Consider the following 24,054-nt stretch of genomic DNA (forward strand, 5'->3'; position numbering starts at 1 on the left):
TTCGTCCAAGAAAGGGTAAAACACCAAGTGAAAACAAATGATAGGCCAAGCAGATGATGATGATGGAATGAGAAAACCAAGGCTCACTGTACATAAATAGACTAACAAAATGTGGCAATTACAAGGGATAAAATGTGAAATCCTCCTAGGGTAAGGCCAAAAAGTGGTGAAGAAGAGAAGAAAGCAACTCATATTCTAAGTCATGACAAGTCATAAGGAGGGATTTTGAAAGAGAATAAAAATAATTGCATGGATACCAAAACGAAAAAAGGTGCTAAACTAGGGCATCCATGATCAGGTAGGTGCTACCACCAAGCTATGATGTTCATAGAGAATAGAGGCTAAAGCTGCAACTTGAAGGGGTTAGACCTAAGGCATAATGAAGATGGCAATGACAGTGCATAGTGCAATGAAAAGGGCGATATGTGACCTACCTGTATATTCCAAGTTTAAGAGAAACACACCTAAGGTCCAACATATATCCTGATAAAAATGCCACCTTGTCCTGTAAAAGTCGTCTAGAAAGACTAGAATCATGGCTAATCACATAATGAAATAAATAAACACGGATGAGGTGAAAACATGACATATATTTTTGGTTTTATGATATATATATATATATATATATATATATATATAGATATGGATTTTTGGCATATATGAGATACTAGAAAAGTGCTCATAACACACACCAAACCAAAAGGAGACAAAGATTGCACACAACCCTATGTACAAAATGTATAAAGGAAACTCGGTCTAATAGGTCACGTCAAGGTATGCCCACTATCGAGCACAAGCCAAGGATTCCCACACATGAAATCATGGAGAAGTGGAGGTACCATATGGCATACCATGAAGGGGCCATGCCATAGAAAGTTAAACTACTTGGTTCCTAAAGGTTGATGATACCAAGGAACACCTAGAACCATAACAATATCAAGAATAACCTGAGGACATACAAAGTGAGTGGTATCCTGAATTAATGGAGCTCCTTGACAAGGATGATCAAGACATAGAGGGGGTACAAGACATTCATCAATAGGTGGAGATGAGTTGGACAATTCATTGGCAAGTTCAACATTAAAAACCCAAGACTTGACTCGATCCATGGGTGGCGATTCCATGGAGGGTCAAGGAGGTGCCCCTTGGGTCGATTCAAGATTTTGTTTTCCAATCTCTACCTTTTCTGAATTGGGGAGACTAGAGGCATCAAGAGGAATAATCTCCACATGATTAAGGTGAATCCATGACCTCCAAGATGACTTGTCGAGAAGAATACTCTTCGTCAAGGGAGTCACATGGAAGAGGCAAAGTGACGATCTGTGTGGGAAAAGGATCTTGATCATATTCCATATTGGGATGGAGTTTCTGAGCAACGTCAAGAGGTATTGATAATATTTTTGAGGAAGAAATCTCTTCCACAAAAGGTGGTGACACATGCTCACCATGTTGATCTACATCTATAGAAGAAGGCAACCCCCAAGCATTAGGAGACCTATGGGGTCCACAGGCCAAAGATACCATGTACATGTGAACAATGGTAGAGGAAGAAGGAATGTCGAGAGGGGTAAAATGAAAAGCCCCCATGAGAGAGGAACATTTAAACAGTCCCACCTGAACACTCTCATAGTTACCAGGGTTATATCCGATGAATGGTACAAAATTTCCCATAGTGTTAAGTTTGGTTGGTGGTATACAATAATTGAGTTGATCGATTATGATTATCTTGCCTTCAAAGGGAAAGCAAAGAACACAAAACATATAAGACACAACAACACACATGGCATAAAAATAGCTACGACCAAGGATCAAATTTTAATCTAAGGATCCAAATACAACTTCAATATAAATATAGACAGTCTTGCCCCCTAGCTCGATGGAAAACTTTGCTAGAAACCCTTGGGGTACAAAATGGTGCATGTTAAAGGCTTGTAAAGTGGTACTAGACTTTGCAAGTGCTAGAGACCCAAGAGATTTCTAGCATGGTGCTTACATGACACAAGTGGAAGACCCTTTGTCCACCAAAGTGCGATATATGTCATGATTAAAGAGACACATTGTGATTTGAAAGAAAACTTGATGGGGAAGTCTATCATGAGGTGCATCAACATCAAAAGTGATCAAAATAGACTCTAAGGGATCCACCCCTCTGATGGAAGTCAATACGGCCTTGAGTCGTTGAGAGAATCTTTGTAAAATCTCAAATGCAGACATGGCACATGGTGCTTGGGAAAGGTCGTCAACAATACTGTAGTGCTAGGTAGCTCGTGCATTAGGGTTGTGTGTTGAATTTCAGACTACGCCCTTGGGTGGGAAATATACTAGTTCTACGTGATTATATAATGTGAGAGGTCTAGGAGAAGTAGTAGGGGTGGTCGAGTCCTTGGGAGGAGAACTTGACTCAGGAAGGTCACAGGATTATGCTCACATTGAAACATTAACCTCTTCTTGACACATAAAAATTGGTGCATTGGTATCAGTTGGATGAAACTGTGGGCCCCAATTTCCCCCTTACGGTGGTTGAGGAGCCTGTGCAACCATTTGTTGTTATGGTTCGGTAGGGAATGGATGAGTCAATATGGTTGGTTGTTGGGAAGTGACTAGTGATGCAAGGAAATAATGAACTTCATCCATATGTGGGAACTCGTGAGTTAGATGCTCACCTTGAAAAATCCTGTAGGGAACTTAATATTACGACATCGTTCACTCATGTCCCCACCCTTATTAGGTTAGTTTTGTGGATTCTCCTAAGCATGTTTCTTATTTTTCTTATTCATTTTGTTCTTTTTTCCACAAGATTGTTGAGCATTCTTAGGTGACATGGAATTCATGGTAAGAACGTCAACAAACTACTCAAAAGAAGTGGATGCTTGTTGAGAGCTAGGGGCACTTTCTGGGGCTTTAGAAATGACCATCATCTTCCCTAACTGAGCAGCTAACTGGCTCACGGTATCAAAATAAAGAGAACCAATCACTCTGTTAGAGTGTGGTACAAGTTTAGGTCATTGTGGGTCTGTTGAAGGGCGAGGAGCATTAGGAAGAATCTTATATAATGTGCCATCTTGAGAATAAATCAGATCAAGGTGTTGAGAACATAAAATAGCTTGCTCCTCTATGGTTTCCCCAATCATAATGACATCATGGGCAATTTGAGGTTGAAGGGATAAGGTGAACCAGTCTTAAAGAACATCATCAGGGAGTCTAGTTTGTACTAACCTCTTGCATATTCACCACTCATAGATATGGTCATAAATGTGTGTGGCATCATCTTGTTTAAAGTTGGACAAAAGGCCAGTCATGTTGCATAGGTAGCTGAAAATGATTTAGGAAATTTTGAGCCAAGGAGGTAAAGTCATTATAGGATGTGTGATCGAGTTCAATATACCATTTGGTAGCATCCTCTGTTAGGGTATGTTGGAAAAATCTCAACTTCATAGAATCACCCACCAAGGAATTAAATGAACACCATAGATGAAAAGTGGTGATACGTGTCGAAGGATTTTCTTGAGGCTTCCCTTCAAACTTGACAATATCCGATGGAAGCTTGGTAGACATAGGTGGCCACCTAGGATCATGATGGATGGGATTGTTGGTCAATTTATCCTGATATGGTAAATCAAGAGGAGTGATAAAAGGAATGTTTAACTGACCATACAGGTCATAAGGGCCATAACCCCCCAAACAAACCATAAGGCCATCCCATCTCGCACTAAAAGGAAACAAAATTATGACTGAGTTATTGTTCATCCCAAGATTTTAATATCTTGGGCTAGTAGATGTGGTGTAAGGATTATGTTCACCAGGGAAAGTGCCCCAAGAGAACAAAGGACCCCCATAGGATTGACTTCCAATAGATTTATACTTGAGACTAGGGAATGGACCTCCTTGGGCATAAGCACTAGTATAAGCATTAATAGTCATAGGGATAGAAGAGCTAGTGTGGATGGTACCCCAAGGTATACTTTTTCCTCCAAAGAAGAAGGAAGTTCCAAAGAAACATGTCTTTCCAATCATAAAACTTGACCCAAGTTGAGATGTAATGCTATAAAAAAAGTTTCCCCTAGCCTAACTATAGGGAACAAATGGTCCCCCCATCATGTTTCCCGAAGTAAAGATTCCAGTACCCATGTTAGGAACCATAGATTGAGTTGAACTAGCAGTAAATATCCCAACTCCCATATTTTGACTAGAGCTTGTCCCTGCTCCAAACACAAAATTAGGAAAAGGGAATGGCACTGACAAAGATGGAAAACTTGATGAAGTCACAAATGTGACTGGTGGAATGCCCCAAGCAGAAGTAAGAGGTGTAGAAGGAGGTATAAACCCTACCACACTAAGTGGTGGTAAAGATGTAATGACAATAGAGACTGTTGCTTCAGTAGGTAAAGTGGGGCCTACCCCCTCCGTAGAAGAAGAAATGTTTTCACTAACCATGAAAGGGACTCGTATGTAATAAGGCCCACTACTGCCAGGTATCAACTGCAGTATAATTGGGCCTAGAGGGTTAGTCAAAGGTGGATTGAAATATGGTAAGGGAATTTCTTCAACTACCTCAACAATAACAAAATCATCCTCCTTAGGACCAAGGTTACCCCCCCCAACCTGAGTATGGTTTGAGTCTTCTAATGTAGAAATTACCCTATGTTTGTGTGTTGGAGGACCCTCCTCTTCAGGAGTGTTATCTAGGTAAATCCTCTCTGTGGATAGAGACGATCCCTCTAGCCCAATGAGTGGAATTAACAACCTACGTGACAATCTAGAGGAAAATTTCCTAAACTAAATTCGAAATGAGTGAAAAGGAAGGAGACCTACCTCGTTCTGATGCTATAACACACTCCTTTGTTGAAGATCTTGATCGCTTGCTCCTCAGGCTTAGCTCTACTACTCACAGATTTTGAATACCTGCACAAGAGCTCAAAGACACAACAAAGCATACAAGTGCAACAAACATAATCGAAAGTAATCCACTTAACAAATCAAGGAGCATTAAGATAAATGATGCATTAACACAAGAATTTATGGAAAGTGAGCCAAAAGTTGTATATACTAAGAAATAAAAGAGGAAGCATACAACCAAGCCTTGATGCCAATAAGCCCTCCTTCAGTGAATGTCCAAGTCCAAGCTCAGGCTCTCCAAGCACTCCTTCTCCAAGCCAAATGAGTAGCATGTAGACACTATCTTAGCATAAGGGTACAAATAATCAGAGACTAACCATTTGGGAATGGGAGAGATGAATAAATAGACAGGGAGAGGCAGTTATGATCTCTCCAAAGATAGGGGAAGGCCCTCATCTCAAGGAGGTAGCTCATAGGGATAAGATCAAAGGGAAATATTGGGAAATTTGACCACATCCTCAATGAACAACCTCCAGCTCGTCGTTCTGGAAGCCTCTAGATCATGAAGCTTCTTGTCCTCTTTGGGAAAACTTGCCTTTTAGGGATCAACACGAGTATCCAAGTAAAAAGTGCACTGGTAGCACAAGGCCAGTATAATGCAACTTGCCATCAACACTAGTTGCCAGTGTTAGGGTCGTGCTGATCCTGAAATTAGGGTTTTAGAGCTTACTTCTTTAGGGAAGGCTCAAGGCATGTTTTCATTAAGTCTTCAGGGAGGATATGGATTGGATATTAGGATGGGTACACTGCATAATTGCCAAGTTTCGGGCACTCCAGGGTATGACACAGGGAATTGCAGGAGGTGTGACAAAAGAATGTGAAACAGATGCCCCCTAAAGCATGAAGGCAGAATAGGGAGTGATGGCTGAGATGCTTTACGAGATTTTGTAAGGATGAGAACAAACACTCTCAGGAGACTTGCAAATCAAGGACACACATACATATACATATCTGATATCAAAACATGCATCCATGACATGGATGCAAACATTTGGATAGAAAGGACTATGTGAAAAGATCCATAGCATGGGCATAGCCATCCAAATGAAAAGGATCGTCTGGAAATCTAAGATCCAAGGTATGAACGCAACCACCCAATATAGAAGGGTCATCATCATCATAAATTTAAAGTCCCATGGTATGGTCGCAATCATCCGTATAGAAGAAACATGTGTACAATCATGAATAATACATAACTCCATGCAACCTGAGTTATATCAGACAAAACTCAGGGTCTTGTGCTCCATCCCAACCCGACCAAAGTACGAATTCTAACATGCTGAATGTGTCGAAGTTGAACATGCTAGAAAACCACCTGATTACCGACCAATGATGTGGACCTTTAACATGTATGAGAGAAACAACCAATAATGACAATGGCTCTCAAGGTACGACATTACAATCCATGAATGTGAAAATGAAGCTGAAGTCGAACACTTGTGGAATCACCTGGTCGAAGTCCCATGATGAAAACTTGTCATTGGATGTGAAGAACTTGCCATTAAGGCATGCAAGCTCTAAGGTACTGAAAGGGAGTCTCTAAGTCATCTTCCTGGATAATGAGCTGAAGTTGACAAGAAGTGACCCATTTAAGGAGGGCCATGATGATTCCCTCATCATTGACATGAAACAAGGAATAAAGTGGAATAAATGAGTATGATCCAAGACTGTAGCAAAAGGTTAGACAATGTATAGGTAATAAACTACATATAGGACTTCTCTTGAACATATTGGCGACACGAATCTGGAGTGTGGCAGCATTTGACTCAACATAGGACCAAGGGTCATGATGACGAAATGGAATAGTCAGATGAGAGGCAAAATGGATCACCTAAACCTGGAAAGACAAGTGACTGAGCGCAGATATCCCAAACACCACACGAGAAACATATAAGTGTCATGTTCAAGAGCGACATGTTGCTTATACAAGAGATGTTTCACTTTCATTTTCCCCACTATTTCTAGTGAGTAACCCAATTATTTTTAATCACAAGCTTGAAGGGGATATCATATTCTTGTCATATAAGTTCATTCTTCGAATTAATCCATCCTAGTAAGTTTTATGAGTCCTAGGAAGGAGAAACTCGATCTCTTCATGGTGACAAGTCTTTTGTTGTTTAATTTTTACGAGTCCAACGGAAGAGTAACTCGGTGTCTTTTTCATATTTAGAGAGTTCGAAAAAGAGACGAAAAAGATAAATCCATCACGTCCCTTTTCGTAATTTATCTCTCGAACTCGAAAAGGTAGAAAACAATATTCGAGAGAACCTCTTGACCATGTTGACCAAGGTGTACCTTTTTCATAAATAGTCAATCTCAGCCCGAAAAAGGGGTAAACGTATATTTAGACAATGCCAATTCATTTAATTTAACGAGTTCAAAAAGACAAGCACTCGATGATCTTTTCATATTTTGAGAGTCAGAAAAGAGCTTAAATATGACTCCAGGGGGGTTCCTTTTTCGTTTATTTTTAACGAGTTTGAAAAAGAGATAAAACAAAAACTTGTTGAATCAGTAAAAAATGATCACTGTAACCACCAAAAAGAGCTTGTAACTGCACAAAAACAACCACACATCATTGATATCGAGGAAAATAATAAAATATCAGCAAAAAAGTGTTGAAAAACTTATAAATAAACCAAAAGTAAAAACATATTTACCATTTCACTTGGAGTAAATCAGAGAGTGCATTTTACCCCATTTTCCTTGATTCTTTATGCAAGTAGTGTGGGAGATCCGGAGCACCATTTCACAAACCGTTAGTTGCAGGTAAGAGATCTTCCTTTTCTCTTGCATTTCATTCTAATTTCATGCCATTTCATAGGATTTTTTGTTGGTTAAGGGGAGGATTTCAATTTTAAAATCGGGGGTGACCAACACAAGTCTACTCATCGGATCCACACTGATTGCCCATGAGCCCAAAAGGCTCTCGCAATACCAGCGCGAAAACAATTAAGACAGTCATGCTAGATGCAGAGTGGAAAATCAGAAGAGAAATCCTCTCTCTTCATCGATTTTTTCATGATTTCGATCCATGGAAAGGCATTTAAAGGATGTTTATGGGTTGTTTACAGGAGATTTCGACAACGTGATCATCGAATGGAAGGAAAGAGGCCATGAGGTAGAATATCACCAGGCTGCCCAAAGTGTTGAATGTGTCAATTCTTTGAGGGACTACAGGTTACTAAAATTCTTCTGAACCCTAGGACTTAGAGCTCAAAATGAGTTGCTACAATATCTGATCAGTTTATGGGATGTTGACCGAAAAATCTTCATCATAGGAGATCAAGAACTAGAGTTGGAAGTAGCCGACATCTACTTCATCACTGGATTGTCTAGAAGAGGGGAGAGAGTCCAACTCTTTGGAGCCCGTGGTGGAGGTGAGAGCACCAATACCTTAATCAGAAGGCATTTCCCAGGTGCAGAGACAACTGTGAGCGGGAAGGTGAAGATAGAAACCATCGACAATGTTCCCTTGAGGAAAATTCTACACACCATGACCCATGTAGCTGGGTGTTGTGGTCACCAACAACCCCCCTCTTTGTTTGGTATTAGCAATAACATCAAGCAAAGGGGGACCCTTAACAAAAAATCCCAAAAATATTTTCATCAAAATTTTTGTATTTAACTCCCTAAAAGCTATATCGCATCGCAAAGAGAGAGTGAAGCGTTTTCCTATGCGCATAAATAAGCTGCAATGAAGCGATGTGACATTCATCGCATCGCATATTTTGAAAGCGCCCTTAAAGAAAACCTAAGGAATCGCCGATGGCCGATATGCGACGTCGCGTATCGCAACGTCGCATAAGCAGCGCACAGTGATCAAATGAAAAATGCGATCTTGCGATTTGCGATCTGCGATCTTACAAACTGCGATCTTGCGATTTGCGATCTGCGACGAATGAGACTATTAATTGCTGTGATGCGAATCGCAGAAACCACTCATCGCAAAGTTTCTTCGACATGATCTGTAAACCCAAAATTGAGCGCACACCTTAAGGGAAATTAATGATTGCACGCCTGAGTATCCAAAGATGATCGTGTTGCGTTTTTCGAAGAGTCAAGTCATTATGAGTGTCATGATTATGCATTCATTAGAACTTAAAGCTTTCATGTCAATCTTTTCGTCATTTCTCTTTTCCTTTGCGTAAACTGTAAGGCAGCAACTAATATAAATCTATATGCAGGAAACATCTAAGGAAAAGGGGAAAGCGCCAATACTTGAAGAACAGAGAGGAGATGCCTTCGCAAATAGATGCCGCATGCAGCAGAGCCGCGGATTCCAGAGTATCACTTTACAGACACTGATGAAAATAGACTATCCAAGACTCAGAGTCAAAGGCGCACAAAAGCAGCATGTTTGCAAAAGATCCTGAAGCTCAGACTGGGTAAAGCAAAAAGAAAAACGCTAAAGAGGGAGGACGCTCCAGAAAAGCCTGGAACAAAGAACGGAAGCAATTTTCAATACGGAAGATTGTTCAGGCAACGAAATCCCTAACTCATTGAGTCATTCGCACGGCCGGAAACCGAAATAGCAACAACACAATCAGTTTGAAAGAAATCTGGGTTATACTAAGTATACACACAGCAAATACACCCAGCCAGAGGAAGATTTTCAAAAATATCTTCTAGTTTGTCAGAAAGAGGTGCCAGCTTTTGTTATTTCTACTTTTATCGCTCGAGCAAAAGAAAAAGACAACCAGCCGACTCTTTCCAGGCGAACCTTGCATTGCTTACAACACTAAGGAGCAGATACAGAAACGGTTAGAAATTAGATTCAATTTTTAGAAATAAATTTGTTTTAGTAAAAGGGCGGTCATTTGAAGCCGTTTCCTAAATTTGTGTAATTAAGATTAGTTAGTTAGTAGTATTTAACCCTTCTCATGGCATTTAGAGAAGGGTCCAGAAATTTGTCAAAAAACTTGTCCTCAGAACATGCACTTTTGCACCCTCGGAGGGGGTTTTTGATGAATGGATGGATCGAGATTTATTTATGTTTGCATTTTAATGTCTGCTACTGATGTTGCACTTCTGTACTCTTAGTAGATGTTAGAAGCAAGTAGAGATAAATCGTTATTGCTCGAAGTTTGTGAGTGAAATCAGTCATAAATGGTACTTTTATCTCTTGATTAATTTCTGCTTATATTCTTAGAGTGATATACAGCTGAGTTGTTTACATGTTAATGTATGAATGTGTGGGTTACCATTTGGCACTTTTGTACGGTGGAGTCATTTATTTGTGCTTGACATATGAATAACTTATCATGCGATATGCTGTTCACAACTGTTTTGCCTAACTTTTTATGCAGAATGGTTTATCTTAATTGATGTATATTCTTATGATAGCTGAATGATCTTTATTACCAGTTATTGTATGAAATCTTTTTAGATCGCATGATGAAAGAATTCTACCCCGGGTTAGTATAGATTAGATGTGCTGTTTTTGTTAGATTACAGTAGCATAGAGTCAGTTTAGAGTTTAGAATTAAATTAGCTTAAAATTACCTCTAAATTAGCATCATCAAAATCTACACACACACACACATCCTTTAGATTGGGAAGCTGGTCCCATTATCCCCAGTCGGACCCGCTATACCAAACGGGCAAGGAGCCGCCAACCAGGTTCCGGACCGGGTGGGTATCCCCCTTGTTGTTGACCCGATTTCCGGGCCCTCAACATATTTGGCGCTAGAAGGAGGGCACGAACTATGAATGGCAACTAAGTCAAAATCTAAATACCATTCTGAGAGTAAATCACCCTCATCAACTCCCCCGACTTCTCCAGTACGGTTAAACCCGGAGTTAGAAGTCGCTCGAGTATCCACCGCTGCTACCTACCCTAATATATCAGACCAACTTATCATTGAACCCCCTGAAATTCAAACTTTGATTCGTAAACTCCAGGGATTCTCTATTTTTTCTCAGAGGTCTGATAAATCTCACAGCAGCGTGACTTCGCAGTACAATCCTGCTCATCCCCTGACCAGATTGAAGAGTGAAAAATTTGGTATTCAACCAAGTGAACTCCCTCTCCCTACTAGGAAAAGAGCAAGGAAAACACCACCAGAGTCTGACCATGAGACTCTTTCATCTACTTCGTCCATTTCAACCCCCTCACCGCGAAGTCAACCACCCACATCCTCATCCCAAATCACTCATCCATCTTCCACGACCCTTCCTCTTCAATCATCAAAGATCATAATATCTTCATCTTCTCAGCATCAGGGACCATCTTCTGCACTTTCATTAACTAGCAGCTCAACGATGACCCAGTCTCCATGGAACAATCCTGGGGCGGTTTTAATGCCTCCACCCCTGAGCCCAATACCGGCCCATCCTGAGAAATGGCTACCTAAATTCAATCCAGAAACAGGCATGCTAGCTGAAGAGCATATCAATAATTTCATGCTTTCTGTTAATCTCAACGAAGTTACCAACGAGGATGCTGTCGTCCGGCTTTTTCCTTATACAATGCAAGGAACAGCCGGGTCATGGTACTTTTCGTTACCTTCCGGGTCCATCACAAGTTGGGACATTTTTCAAAGTCAATTCCTCACCAAGTTTGGCGATGACAGATCAACAACGACATTGATCAATGACCTATCTAATCTTAAAGCTGAGGCTAGAGAACCCATTAAAGATTTCAATTTACGGTTCAATAAGATCCTCAACAAAATTCCCGCTGCTTCTCAACCCAGCGAGGAAGTAAGATGTGAATGGTACATCACGGCCTTACCATCAAACTTGGCTATCTTCGTAGATAGGGCAAACAAGACGACCTTAGTTGAAAACTTGACTGAGGCGTTAGCAGTAGAAAAGCGCGTAGTTGCCCTAGAAAAGAGATCTGCAATAGAAGAACGCAAATCTAAGAAAATCTCTTTCAAAGAAGACACCAAGAAGAAGCAAACGAAAGATCCTTTCGATATGGAAGGATTACAAAAAGTGTTAAAGGCCATGTCCAATGAGATGATTGACATAAGAAAACAAGTAGCAGAAACTTCTTCAAAAAAGCCCTACAGATCTTTTAAAAGAAATCCTCCCATGGAGGTGAAACCACCCAATGCTGTCTCAAACGTCGAATCTGAAGAAGAAGAAGAAGAAGAGAATACCACTGAAGGGCAGACCGATGATGAAGAAGTTGTGGAACTACAAGGAATGTGGGATTTCATCCTCCCACAAGAAGAAGATCAAGAAACATTTCCGGTTAGCACACGAAGCAAAAATCAACTTGATCCTCCCCAAACTACCCCTAAACAGAAGGGCGCAAGCCCTGCAACAAAAGATAAGGTTGCAACAAAGAAAACAACTGCTAGAGCGACCCAATTTAGCCCAGTCCAATCAGATCAAGCACCTCCATCAAGAACACTGATAGTGTCGGATGAAATGGAGTATAACATTATCGATGACATGAAAAAGACTAGGGCTAATATCACTCTTTACGAATTGAGCAAATTGAAACATCAACAGAAAATAATGATGAAAGAATTACATGCCGTGCCTACTACATCTTTACCTACAGCTGTAGCTTCCCACCACATGGGAAGACCTCCAACCAACATGATCAATAAGATTGATCCAAATGACATTGCCTTGATTGGAGGAAGATCAAGATCTCATACTCCTCCTTTTCTTCTCACTTATGAAATTTTCAATAAAAACGTGCACAATTGCTTGGTCGATTCTGGTGCTTCAACGAATATTTTACCCAGATCAATATGTGCCAAATTGAATGTTCAGCCACAAAAATCCGCAGTGCGCATAGTTCAACTTGATCGATCTCAAGTCGAAGTGATTGGTGAACTTAACCAGGTGACCATAAGATTGTCGTCTAACCCGAAAGTATGCCAGGTTATCGACATTCTGGTAGCTGATATCCCTGAATTCTATGGTTTAATTCTTAGCAGGGATTGGTCTGAAAAACTCCACGGATATTTCTCAACCGACTGGTCGCACATGTGGTTACCCTACAACGGTAAACCCAATCAAATAAAGGTTGAACGAGAGTTGCACCAAAAGTACATAGTGACTGAATTGGAAGGAGAGAATGAAGCAATAGCATACAACAGCAGTATCATAGGCAATTACTCGGTAGATTCTTTCCTCGGCAATTTCAATGCTCACACCTCACCTTACTTAGAAAATTCAGTTTTGTCCCAAGTTGAAATTTTTTCCCAAACTGATGATTCAAAGTGTTTTAATTTTTTAGATAACTCTGTAAATACATCTTTATTTTGGAAATTATATTTTGATGGCTCTAAATCTAACGAGGGAGCAGGAGCAGGATGCGTTCTGATTAGCCCAGACGGAAACAAGATCATGCTTACATGCAGACTTGAGTTCGATTGCACAAACAATACAGCGGAGTACGAAGCCTTGGTGCAAGGCCTATACAAAGCAATCGGGTTGAATGTTAAGTATCTTCAAGTCTTTGGAGATTCTGAAATTGTCGTCAAACAGGTACGTAACACCATACATTGCCTGTCAAGTCATTTAAAGCACTATCAATCTTTAGTACAAGATCTGACTTCACATTTCATAGCATGCAATATTTCGTCAATCCCAAGACTCCAAAATGCGAGCGCAGACCTGTTAGCTAACGTAGCCTCTAGACTTATTCCCTCCGAAGATTTTAGTCCCGATAGGTTCTCAATAGAATTAATCTTTAGACCATCCATCCCTGACAACATCACCAACTGGAGAGTATTCAACGACGATCCTGACATTGTAAATTTCCTCACTTCTGAAGGATCCTACTCAAATCAAATAATTGACGAAGACCATCATGATCACCAAATTCAACAAAATAGCACTGATAATGCTATACCTAAATCGGTGGTTAAGTTAGAAGATTTATATGATTTGAAAATTCGGTTTAAGAGGTCTGCCAATTCTAAACTCTACAGTTCAACTCTGAATTATGAATTAGTGAACCTAGGAACCGATTAGAAGCCGCAAAACGTTAATCTGGGCCACGGTCTAGCCCCTGAAGAAAAATCAGCATATATCCGTCTTCTGAGACAATACAAAAACGTTTTTGCATGGAATTACGATGAGCTGAAGACATACAACACTTCTATCATTCAACATACTATCCCTATGATTGACAATGAAAAACCTGTCCAGCAAAAGCTCAAAAAAATCCACCCCAACTTAGAAAATCAGATTAAGACTGAGCTAAATAAGTTGTTGAGAGCCAGAATAATTTTCCCCGTCAGACATTCCAAATGGGTATCCAATATGGTGCCCGTTAGAAAGAAAAACGGAGATATCAGGATCTGTATTGACTTCCGGAACCTCAACAAAGCCTGTCAGAAAGACAATTTTCCCCTCCCACCTATGGAGCAAATACTACAGGCAGTAGCGGGCTCAGAATTAATGTCTTTCCTGGATGGATTTTCAGGATACAATCAAGTGCTGGTACATCCCGATGATCAGTTGAAAACCACATTCCGAACCAAATGGGGCACATACGCATATCGGAAGATGCCATTTGGTCTGATCAATGCCGGCGCTACCTTTCAGAGAGCCATGGACATCACGTTTAAAGGTTTAGTCAATAAATCGGTAGTGATTTGCCTGGATGATATAACAGTGTACTCCAAGAAGCGAAGCGACCATCTCAAAGACTTGAAACAAATCTTTCAAAGATGTTTAAGGTATGGGATTTCACTTAACCCAAAGAAATCTTTTTTCGCATTAAGTGAAGGGAAATTGCTAGGATTCATAGTGTCGAAATCTGGTATTCACATTGAACCTGACAGAATCAAAGAAATTTCCGAAATATCCATGCCCCATAACAAAAAGGCCATGCAATCTTTCCTTGGACAAATCAATTTTGTAAAAAGGTTTGTCCCGGATTTTTCTCCTTTACAAAATATGATAAAAAAGAATTCAAATTTTAAATGGGGTCAAGATGAGCACGAAGCATTCAACTTGATCAAACAAGCTATCATCAACGCTCCATCTTTAGCTACCCCAAATTTTTCAGAATCTTTTATCTTATACACTTTTGCCTCAGAGAAATCTTATGCCGCGATTTTAACTCAAGCAAATCAAGAGAAGGCGGAAGCTCCAATCGCATTCTTTAGCTCGAACTTACAAGGTGCTGAGCTCAATTATTCAGACGTAGAGAAACAGGCATATGCTGTTTTCAAAGCGATCAAATATTTCAGACCTTTCTTACTTAAAGCCCATACCAAAGTCGTAGTACCGTTTCCAGCGGTAAGAAACCTGTTGGTACAGAAGGATGTGGGCGAAAAGAGAGCAAATTGGATTACCGCTTTACAAGAATATGATCTCGAGATCAAGCCAGCAAACATCGTAAGAGGTCAAGGCTTTTGCAAGATGTTAGCTGGAGCATCGCAAATTCCTGAGAACTCATCTGAAGAGGTACATACATATGAGGTAAGCCTAAACGACGCAGAATCATTATATGCGGACACCATTTATTATCTTAAGAACGGGTATGCTCCATCACACCTGGATCACACCAAGAAAAGAGCTCTGAGATTGAAAGCTAAACAATACCAGCTCATAAATGATGTTCTGTTTAAAAGGAATTACGATTCTGTACTTCTTAGGTGTCTTGAGAAAACTGAAGCCGAAAAGGTTTTGCAGGAACTCCACGATGGACCAGCAGGTGGACACTATGCTGGAGAAGCTACTGCGCATAAGATCTTACGTGCAGGATATTATTGGCCCACGCTGTTCAAAGACTCATACAATTACGTAAGGAAATGCCAAATCTGCCAGACTGCTGCAGGGAAACAAAAGAAATCGTCCATGCCACTACAGCCGGTTAACATCGAGCAACCATTCAGCCAATGGGGCTTGGACATAATAGGTGAGATCGTTCCTCACTCTTCTAAGCAGCATAGGTATATCCTCACGGCAACAGATTATTTTACTAAATGGGTAGAAGCAGTTCCTCTCAAGACAGTTAATTCTGAAAACATTATTGAATTCATAGATCAATTTATCATCACTAGGTTTGGATTGCCAACGGCCTTAATGTTTGATAATGCATCATACTTTTCTGGAAATACAATGACTGAGTTTGCACTTAAAAGAGGGTTCAAACTGAAGTATTCCGCCAACTACTATCCGCAAGGTAATGGGTTGGCTGAATCAACAAACAAAAACCTAATCAGGATTATTAAAAGAACAGTCGACCAAAACCAAAAGAATTGGCACAAAGCGCTGGTAAATGCTTTATGGGCAGATAGAATTACGAAGAAAGCTTCAATCTGCACTTCTCCCTTTAATTTAGTTTATTGGAAAGAAGTGGTTCTTCCAACTCACTTAGTCATTCCCTCTTTGTCTTTAGTACAACACATCGATGAAGTATCTACTTCCTCTTTACAATTGAGACAAATGGAGATAATCAAACTAGAAGAACGACGAGAACAAGCTAAGAAAACCCATGCTCACCACCAAGCGCTAATAAAATCCTCTTTTGACTCAAGCATAATGACCAGAAAAAGCTTTCAGATGGGAGATTTAGTTTTGAAATGGGATAAGGCTCATGAAGAAAAGGGCAAGCATACGAAATTTCAGAAGCTGTGGCTTGGTCCTTTTCAGATTGTAGAAGTCATAGGCCCATCAACGTTTGTGTTGCAGGATTTGGCAGGTAGAAGAGATTCTTTGCCTGTGAATGGACAGATTCTTAAAATGTATTTTCCATAGAAGATCATTCTTCTATTTTTGTAGGATAGTTTTAGTTTTTTTTATTATTTTGTTTTTCTCTTTCTTATAAATAAAACCGGTTGTAAATGATCATTGAAAAGGATGCATGAAAGAGCACACCAACTCTCTATCAGATTTTGATTTCACTTGTACAAATAGCAAAACTTTTCGAAAAATCTGACTTTTATTATTGACAGATAGAGTTAACTTTACCCTGAATATGATATTAGTTTTAACCTCTCAAAAAACTTTGATGAAAGCAACCTTTGGTAAAAAATTGTTTTATATCAGCACAATGAAAGGTATCATCAATAATAAAATAAATATTCTATGTAAAGCTGTTGTTTTCAAACTCTATTATTGTCGTCCAGAGCTTTCTTAAGGAAAAACAATGACTTCCTCCCTGCTAAAGGAAACCGCAGCATTCAGAGAAACAATCCGAGAAAACACTATATCTCAAAGAATAAGAGGTCTCATCACGAGCCGGCTTATCATGATCACAGATATTATAACTTGCTGACTTTGCCAATACTGTCTATCAAAACAGGGCAACGACTCAAGATTGTTGCAATCAAAAGACAAGGGGTCTCATCACGAGCCAGCTTGTTCAGCAAAAGTGTAAATCAAGTGAATGACTGTGTCATAATTTGGCCACCAAACCAAGACATTGTTCTTTAGAGAATAAAAAAGGAAAAAGTGTCAAAAAGGATTTTTCTCTGAAATGTTGTAAATAACCTCAAGCAGGAAAAAGGATCATTGCTGGATAACATGGTAACCCTGTCGAGGCTATGGACGCTTGCGGGCAGCAGAGGCTCTACCTACGACAAATGAGCATATTTTAAAGCCAGTACGCAGAGAAGACCTTATTTTATCTTTAAAAAGGACCGAGTAATGTCTGGTATGAATGCAAGAAATAAGCCTAAGGAAGCAGACAATTGGAATAAAAGAAAGGTTGAGACAAAGTATCATTGATAGGATAAGGGGTAATCTACTCTATCTGTCCATAACAAAATTTAGACATATGAAAATTTTTCTGTTTCGGAAGTGGAAATGTCAATAGAAAAGCAGAGATAACTGGTTCTTCACAGTGAATCGCCATTGTTGTGGTCACCAACAACCCCCCTCTTTGTTTGGTATTAGCAATAACATCAAGCAAAGGGGGACCCTTAAAAAAAAATCCCAAAAATATTTTCATCAAAATTTTTGTATTTAACTCCCTAAAAGCTATATCGCATCGCAAAGAGAGAGTGAAGCGTTTTCCTATGCGCATAAATAAGCTGCAATGAAGCGATGCGACATTCATCGCATCGCATATTTTGAAAGCGCCCTTAAAGAAAACCTAAGGAATCGCCGATGGCCGATATGCGACGTCGCGTATCGCAACATCGCATAAGCAGCGCACAATGATCAAATGAAAAATGCGATCTTGCGATTTGCGATCTGCGATCTTACAAACTGCGATCTTGCGATTTGCGATCTGCGACGAATGAGACTATTAATTGCTGCGATGCGAATCGCAGAAACCACTCATCGCAAAGTTTCTTCGGCATGATCTGTAAACCCAAAATTGAGCGCGCACCTTAAGGGAAATTAATGATTGCACGCCTGAGTATCCAAAGATGATCGTGTTGCGTTTTTCGAAGAGTCAAGTCATTATGAGTGTCATGATTATGCATTCATTAGAACTAAAAGCTTTCATGTCAATCTTTTCGTCATTTCTCTTTTCCTTTGCGTAAACTGTAAGGCAGCAACTAATATAAATATATATGCAGGAAACATCTAAGGAAAAGGGGAAAGCGCCAATACTTGAAGAACAGAGAGGAGATGCCTTCGCAAATAGATGCCGCATGCAGCAGAGCCGCGGATTCCAGAGTATCACTCCACAGACACTGATGAAAATAGACTATCCAAGACTCAGAGTCAAAGGCGCACAAAAGCAGCATGTTTGCAAAAGATCCTGAAGCTCAGACTGGGTAAAGCAAAAAGAAAAACGCTAAAGAGGGAGGACGCTCCAGAAAAGCCTGGAACAAAGAACAGAAGCAATTTTCAATACAGAAGATTGTTCAGGCAACGAAATCCCTAACTCATTGAGTCATTCGCACGGCCGGAAACCGAAATAGCAACAGCACAATCAGTTTGAAAGAAATCTGGGTTAGACTAAGTATACACACAGCAAATACACCCAGCCAGAGGAAGATTTTCAAAAATATCTTCTAGTTTGTCAGAAAGAGGTGCCAGCTTTTGTTATTTCTACTTTTATCGCTCGAGCAAAAGAAAAAGACAACCAGCCGACTCTTTCCAGGCGAACCTTGCATTGCTTACAACACTAAGGAGCAGATACAGAAACGGTTAGAAATTAGATTCAATTTTTAGAAATAAATTTGTTTTAGTAAAAGGGCGGTCATTTGAAGCCGTTTCCTAAATTTGTGTAATTAAGATTAGTTAGTTAGTAGTATTTAACCCTTCTCATGGCATTTAGAGAAGGGTCCGGAAATTTGTCAAAAAACTTGTCCTCAGAACATGCACTTTTGCACCCTCGGAGGGGGTTTTTGATGAATGGATGGATCGGGATTTATTATGTTTGCATTTTAATGTCTGCTACTGATGTTGCACTTCTGTACTCTTAGTAGATGTTAGAAGCAAGTAGAGATAAATCGTTATTGCTCGAAGTTTGTGAGTGAAATCAGTCATAAATGGTACTTTTATCTCTTGATTAATTTCTGCTTATATTCTTAGAGTGATATACAGCTGAGTTGTTTACATGTTAATGTATGAATGTGTGGGTTACCATTTGGCACTTTTGTACGGTGGAGTCATTTATTTGTGCTTGACATATGAATAACTTATCATGCGATATGCTGTTCACAACTGTTTTGCCTAACTTTTTATGCAGAATGGTTTATCTTAATTGATGTATATTCTTATGATAGCTGAATGATCTTTATTACCAGTTATTGTATGAAATCTTTTTAGATCGCATGATGAAAGAATTCTACCCCGGGTTAGTATAGATTAGATGTGCTGTTTTTGTTAGATTACAGTAGCATAGAGTCAGTTTAGAGTTTAGAATTAAATTAGCTTAAAATTACCTCTAAATTAGCATCATCAAAATCTACACACACACACACATCCTTTAGATTGGGAAGCTGGTCCCATTATCCCCAGTCGGACCCGCTATACCAAATGAGCAAGGAGCCGCCAACCAGGTTCCGGACCGGGTGGGTATCCCCCTTGTTGTTGACCCGATTTCCGGGCCCTCAACACTGGGGCACATGCTTTGCATGAGATCTTGAAATCACAATTCCAGTACGCAGTGGATTGCCTTGTTCCAACAATTTTCAACTTGTGCGAGGGACTATTGGTAAACATGAAGAGACAACTGACCAAAGGAAAGTTGGGAAACTTGAAGTAGTTCGGCTTTGGATCAATTTTGGTCACTTTTTTATTTTGAGTGTGTGCCCGTATTTCGATACAGTGGGTAGAGGTGGAGGATCCAACTCCACAAGATCCGAGGTTGCTTAGATGGAGTGAGATCATGCCTCGAGGAGGAGGAGGCCAGCGGATGCATTTCCATCCGCCGTTCTTTGAAAGGCTATGCCAACAACTGATTGTTGTCGATGACTATGCCTATGCAGGCAAAGATTTCAGAGGAGAACCATATATGCCTCTACCACTAGGTGAATAGTGGATCGACGCAAGCAAAACTTGTTTTTTGGTATTTTTTCAAGTTTTATGATTTTTTTTTGTTTAAAGTGTATCTGAGAGTTTACTTATGATAATTGTACAGATGTAGGACCAGAAAGGCCTCTTGGCATGTCGCCAATAGCATGATGAGTAGCACGTCAGATAGAAGATGCTCCATACGAGGAAGGAGCAGATCCTATGGTAGAAATGGAACGAAATTTGGAAGTGATTACCCAAGGGATTCCAGAATATGTGACTATAGATGACGTGCCACTGCGATACTAGAGGCATATAAGAGGAGTATCTGTAAGACTACGTTGGATGTTAGGACAAGTGATCAGAGTGGTCTCATTCTGTCGTGAGCACCATGTGGCCGAATAACCTTTTATAGTCGTGCTTTTTTGCACTATTGTAGGCTTTGAAAGTCATGTGTCCCAGAACCCTTATTTTTTGAGATTTTGATGAACAAACTTTGACAGACGAAATATATAAATATATATATATATATATATAATATATATATATATATATATATATATATATATATATATATATATATATATATATATATATATATATATATATATATATATATAGATATATATATTCTACTTATGTGTTCATGTATCATGGTGATGTGATTGGTTTTATAAGTGACGTAAATGCCTATCTAAAACATAATTTTCTAATGCATATATTAATGTATTCAAATTTCGTGGAATGTGTTGATATGTGATATAATCAAAATTTCTTTCTAGTAATCAAACACATAGATACATACACAAGATTTGCGGATTTCTTACTGAGTAATGACTATTCAATTGTAGCACAACAAGTTGTGAATCTAACTTAAAAACTAAATTTCTAATTCTCAGAGAAACTGCATCCGATAACAATAAAATAATGACACAGTACTCGGAAATATTATTAGTTGTTTATCCCAGGAAAATACGTTGTAAATTGATCAACTCACCATCAGGGGTGAAGAGTGTCCAAGATACAAAGGATAAGTTCCATGTGCTACGACAAGAACCATCAGCAAAACCAACATAATGGTTTGATGACATCTGCTAACCGAGTGGAACACAAGGTGAGCAGAGGAAACATGTTTGCAAAGCAAACAATCACACTAAAGAATAAAAAATGCAACTAATGAATTCACACACTAATATACAAAAGTAATTACACGGAACTCACACATAATACTTTTTCAGATAAATCCCATTGCGGGGTTGTGATAACGCATTACCTTCGTAGTCAACCAGCTCATAGGTGCCTTTTTTCAAGACATGTTTAACAATGTATGACCCATGCCACATAGGTTCGAACTTCCCAACTCCCAACTTATCGTTGGCTTGGTCATACAGCAAGACCAAGTCACCTTCAGTGAAAACTTGTGGAGAAATAGTTTGATCATAATGAGATTTAACTCATTTTTTCTGTGCTTCGATCACCATCACAACAATATGACGGGTCTCATCAAGCCTCTTGAGATAAAGTAACCACTCCTCTTCAGGTGAGGTATCGGGGAGATAAAGTAACCGCTTCTATATTATACTTATGTGTTCATGTATCATGGTGATGTGATTGGTTTTATAAGTGACGTAAATACCTATCTAAAACATAATTTGCTAATGCATCTATTAATGTATTCAAATTTCGTGGAATGTGTTGATATGTGATATAATCAAAATTTCTTTCTAGTAATCAAACACGTAGATACATACACAAGATTTGTGGATTTCTTATTGAGTAATGACTATTCAATTGTAGCACAATGAGTTGTGAATCTAACTTAAAAACTAAATTTCTAATTCTGAGAGAAATTGCATCCGATAACAATTCAATAATGACACTGTACTTGGAAATATTATTAGTTGTTTATCCCAGGAAAATACCTTGTAAATTGATCAACTCACCATCAGGGGTGAAGAGTGTCCAAGATACGGAGGATAAGTTCGCTACAACAAGAACCATCAGCAAAACTAACATAATGGTTTGATGACATCTGCGAACCGAGTGGAACAAAAGGTGAGTAGAGGAAACATGTCTGCAAAGCAAACAATCACACTAAAGAATAAAAAATGCACACTAATGAATCCACACACTAATGTACAAAAGTAATTACATGGAACTCACACATAATACTTTTTCAGATAAATCCCATTGTGGGGCTGTGATAACGCATTACCTTCGTAGTCAACCAGCTCATAGGTGACTTTTTTCAAGACACGTTTAACAATGTATGACCCATGCCACATAGGTTCGAACTTCCCATCTCCCAACTTATTGTTGGCTTGGTCATACAGCAAGACCAAGTCACCTTCAGTGAAAACTTGTGGAGAAATAGTTTGATCATAATGAGCTTTAACTCATTTTTTCTGTGCTTCACCATCACAACAATATGATGGGTCTCATCAAGCCTCTCGAGATAAAGTAACCGCTCCTCTTTAGGTGAGGTATCGGGGAGTAGCTCGATAGCTAGCTTTAATGAAGGAGTTTCACACTTGATCGAGAATGTCACATCTAAAACCTATACCAACTGGAATGGAGTGAAACCAGTGGATGTCTTAGCCAAGGTTCAGTAAGCCCAAAGATCTGAGAATAGCATGAGATGCCAATGCATTTTATGCTTCCCAATGGTATGTTGAAGCATAGTAATTAAGACTTTATTAATCGCTTCAACTTGGCCATTGACTTGTGGGTAGTAAGGAGTTGAGCTATCATGGTGAAGACCCAACCGAGTAGTAAGCTTTGCCATCATGTATTGATGAAAATGTGATCCATGGTCGGTGACAATGGCTTGAGGGATGCAAAAATGAGCTATGACATGGTTAAAGAGGAATTGAGCAGCAGTGATACCGTCAACATTATACGTGGGCATCACCTTGTCCCATTTAGTAAAATAGTCGAAGACGACAATGGTATAGCCATGTCCCCCGGCTGAGCGAGGGTTACATGTCATGAAATCTATTCTCCATTTACCAAATGGGCCAATGGTAATGGCTGGGTGTAAGGGTGTTGGCAGGGCACACTATTTGCGGTTATAAATCTGACATTCATGACACTTTTGAACTGCCAAAATACAATATTTGAAGATAGAAGGCAAAAAATAACTGACATGAAGGATCTTCTGAGCAGTGGCATAGCCTAAAATTTGAACACCACATGCCCCAGAGTGGTAGTCATTCAAGACTCGCTCAACCTCTTCAAGTTTTAGACATCTGCGAAGAACAAAATCAACATCGACTCGATACAACGTATCACCAACAATCTGATAAGGTTGAGATTGATGCCGAATGTGTTATGCTCTTGACCTACGAGAAGATACCAGAATACCAAATATGCGAAGAAATATACCCAGAACATAGAACAATGAGAAATAACAACATGTATTTTATTATTCAGAAAGGAAAGGAATTTTCACTTGCCTCTTCGGGGGGGCAATCTCCAATAGAGCTGGGCTCGATTACAAAATAAGAGACGACCCTATTACATAAATAAGGGGGTTAGGGTTAGACCCTAACAGAATGTTGTGTCGGTCAGATTGAGACAAATTGGATCATAAAGTTTGTGTCTGAAGATAAACTGTGATATCTCCTCACCACAAGATGAGAGTGCTGATGAGAAACAAAGTTTCATAAGGAATCTTTTCAGTAAAATCAGTGGAGGTGTTTTTAGAAGGAAGGGCACAAATCAATTCAGCAAAAACGAGTGACTTCTTTGATTTGGAGGCAGTGAACTCCAAATCAAACTCCTGCATGATAACAATCCATTTAGAGTATTCCC

Source organism: Pinus tabuliformis, chromosome 6, assembly GCF_031772625.1.
Source record: "Pinus tabuliformis cultivar Carrire ecotype Pingquan chromosome 6, CPIR1, whole genome shotgun sequence".
In the NCBI taxonomy this organism is placed as follows: domain Eukaryota; kingdom Viridiplantae; phylum Streptophyta; class Pinopsida; order Pinales; family Pinaceae; genus Pinus; species Pinus tabuliformis.